We start from the raw sequence: 3,730 nt of genomic DNA, 5'->3' as shown, positions 1-3,730 counted from the left end.
TATTCCCATATCTTTCTCCCAAGAAGCAATGCTGTACTAGAGGGTAAGACATGAGCTGTTTGTAGTCTACCTTCCTGGAGAGAGAATTTGTACCTTCCAAAACAAAGACTAAAACCAAAAAGAAAAATACTGTTTTCTAGATAGAATTTATTTCCTCTTGAAATTAAAAGCAACTGAGTAAAAGTTTCCAATTTACAGTCATGTTGGGAGAACATAAACGTAACATCCAGTCAAGAGACATTGGAGTTAAGTACCACACGGCACCAGATTCGTGGAGTGCCTGAGTGAGAGCAGAGCAGGTACGACTGGCTGCACCTGCACCCGCTGCTGAGCACCTTCTCAGCTCGTAGCTTCCTGGAGTGAGGCTGCACAGGGACCCGAAATAGGAAGCTCCGGGTGTAACACATTGTGCTGCAGGTCAAGGACAGCACCTAAAATGCACAATCTTCAACAGCCCATTCATTTTTTGCCCAATGGTCTTACCTGAAGACCATGACTGCTTGAAGCAAATGGCAAGTCTTCTATTTCATTGGACTTTTGATCAGAATTCACGTTGTTACAAGGGCAGTTGTTGGAATGTGCAAATTTTTTACAGTCCGAGTGTAATATTGGATCTTTTACATTTGTACCTTAAAAAAAAAAGTGAATCCAGGTGGAGAGCCCTAGAAGGTGTGGCATGGCCATCATGAATAATGAGAACATCACATAAAACCAAGAAATGTAATTTCTGACACAGATGATACAGAAAAGACCAAGAAGATGTTCTGACAAGCAGTAGTTACAGAGCATTCCTGTTTCCATGGAAAACTCTGGAATCCCTCTTGCTGTGCACGAACAACAAAAGAACTGGCACCTTGGTAAGTCTAAAGCAGGGCTTCTGTAAGACTACAGATTTCTATAGCAGGTTAAGACCTGAATACTCATGGTTCACATAAACCCTATGGCACCTGGTTCCAGGAGGAGTGTTAGATTTCCTCAGTTAAATTCCTGCTATGAGATGATTTGACTTCCTTAAATCTGACTGCTTTAACAAGCTTTACATGGGACTAAACATGCACATTGATGCAAAACATGGCAATCCACCAGTAGGGACTGGGAGAGTCATTCTTCAGCAACGACTCCAAGCTTCTGCATTGCTGTTGGAAAATACTAAGACAACTCTGAGGTAATTTGCTTTAATTTACCATTTCTTGGGATCTACCGTCAGAAAGAACATGCCACACTCTATGGCATGCTGCTACAAGGACGAGGCACAATCAGGCTGCAGCAGCACAGGGCAAAAGATCAGTACAGCAATGGCAAGGTGCTGCCTGTGAGGAAGCCCAGCCTTTTGACTTGCCCAGGTGAGTATTTTTACCTGTGGCAACAGCAGCTTTGGGTTGGAAAAAAAAAAAAAATATTGAGACATGTTTTAGTCCAAAATGGTGCTGTGATGCTCCACAGGACTTGTCATTTGAGCGCTGCCTGCTCTAATGTTCCGATACCAGCTGCATGTGTCATGGTGAGGGAGAGCATCAGAGGAGCAAAATGTCTGATGCAGCGACAGAACCCAGCCTGCAGGGAACAGTCACGATTTTCAGCTTCCTTGAGACATCCATATACTGCTTTAACATTGAAGTATTTGGGGTTCTGGTGCATCCATATTTTTCAAAGAAATAGTCAGATTTGTTTAACAAAAAAAAAAGAGAAAGTTTTCTTGAGAACCATTTTTTCAAATCTCCAACATTTTTCAAAACACCTCTTATTTGTTGACTTTGATTGTCAGCCACAGAGTGCACTTTTTGGTTTCCTGAGTTGAAAGGAGCTGGGATGATTCTAATAGGAGGAAATGGAAAGTTTCAGTGGGTCTTGATCTGCTAAAAATGAAATAATAAATACTGGGCAAAGGATGGCCCTAGAAAATTGCATTTGTCTCCTTCCATTTTGAAGAAGAGCCAAGGAATGACCAAATTTCACGGACATGGTTATAAACAAACTGGCTAAAAAGAAAACCCACCTGCAGTTTCTCAGTAGGCTGACTAATCCTTTCCTACTTCGATTGTTTGCATAGCCCTGCTGCACATGATTAAACAGCCAGTAATGACGCACTCACTGTGTTTTCCCTCAGAGGTAGCCACATCTCATTCTGAGCATCTTTTTGCAAAATTCTTTGTGTCCCTTTACCAGGAAGGATGCTTTGCAAATGAAGGCTGCTGCTGCTGCTGCTATGGAATTGGAGCTGCCTCTTCCTAGTGCCATGAACATAAACATCAGCAACAGGAGATCTTTCCAAGATAGCTTCCTCTGAGGCAAGAGAGGAGAAAGAAAAAGGGAGACTTACCATTACTTTATATCAAAGCGAAGTGTATATGTACATATTAGTGAATTAACAGTGTGGAGACTGACCATATGCACTCATCTTGATAAAATAGCCAAGGGAAAGCATCACAAGCCCAGGCAAACCAACAGGATAAACCAACAGGATCTTTGCAATAAGCTTGCCAGACTTTGCTCAGGTTTGGGGTGAAAATTCAGGAAGTATGTTGTACAGGAAAAAAAAAAAAAAAAAAAGAGGTGGAGTCAGAATCCAGAAGCATTTGGTTCAGCCTCAAGCAAAGGTTACCAGCTGCCACTAAGCATTACCCCGGCACAGCACAACCCAGAATTACTAAACGTAAGCCACTGCTAGAAGGACATTTATAGCAGGACCAAACTCTAAGCAGCAACAGGTACAGAGCTGCCCCAGCACTGAGAGGTCATCGAGCTACATGAGGTTATAAGCTCACCTCCCTTCTTTCCCTTTCAAGCCAACGCTTGGACTTGCCTGTCGTCAGTTCCCACATGTTGTATGTTCAGATTTTTTTCCTGCCCTGTTCAATTTCGCTAGAAGAGGGATGTGACTTAACCTGTTTGAACTGACCCATTAAACAAACACGAGCAGGACATGGCATGCTAGCAAAGGAGCACGCATGTTTTTATGAAGAGAAAAACTTCTTGATGTTGTCACAGGCAAGCCTCTTTCAGACATATTTAGGCTGGAACACACTCTACATTTTCTTCAGCCTCAGAGGGATCACTTTCATAAGATTTGTGTTTCCTCTGGGGTTTTTTCCTTAACAGCTTGGTTAAAGGAAAGGAGAAAACCAGTCCTTGATCTGCATGAAGATCTCCTGTGTTTGGTCCCAAAGTTTGGGAGTTACTCACCAAAAGGCAGGAAAGCTGCTATGAGCTGCAATGCAGTGGGGCAATGGAACAAGGGTTGGACCCCTACATATTAATTCAGATATGAAACAAAAAAGGAAAAAAAGCACTAGTTTTCAGGACGTTTGACATTTTTAAGGGATTGGAGAATGGGAGAGGAAGGGGAGCGGGAGAAAAATGTTGCTTCATATCATGTCTGTAATGGTCAGTAAGTGTTTCCAGGCCAGAAACAAAATTTAAGCAACATTTTCACCCACTCTGGAGTTTCTAGATTGCATCTGCATTCGAACAGCAGTACAATAAGCTTACTAATTTTTCCCCTACAATAAGCACATACTGGGTTTGTCTGCTTCCTCATCTCCAACCCATGAGCCTCTACTAACAGAAGCCTTATTAAACCAGAAGCCTCAATGGCATTGTTTTCACATACACGAATATGTGTGTACATGTGCAACACATATACATGTATACATATGAATTATCAAAATACTATTATAAAGCGAGTGTTTTTTCTCAACACCCTTTCTCTGCCCACCCTGCCTCCCTCCCC

The sequence above is a fragment of the Caloenas nicobarica genome, chromosome 3 (assembly GCF_036013445.1).
Source record: "Caloenas nicobarica isolate bCalNic1 chromosome 3, bCalNic1.hap1, whole genome shotgun sequence".
NCBI lineage: Eukaryota > Metazoa > Chordata > Aves > Columbiformes > Columbidae > Caloenas > Caloenas nicobarica.
This window is presented reverse-complemented; position numbering follows the sequence as displayed.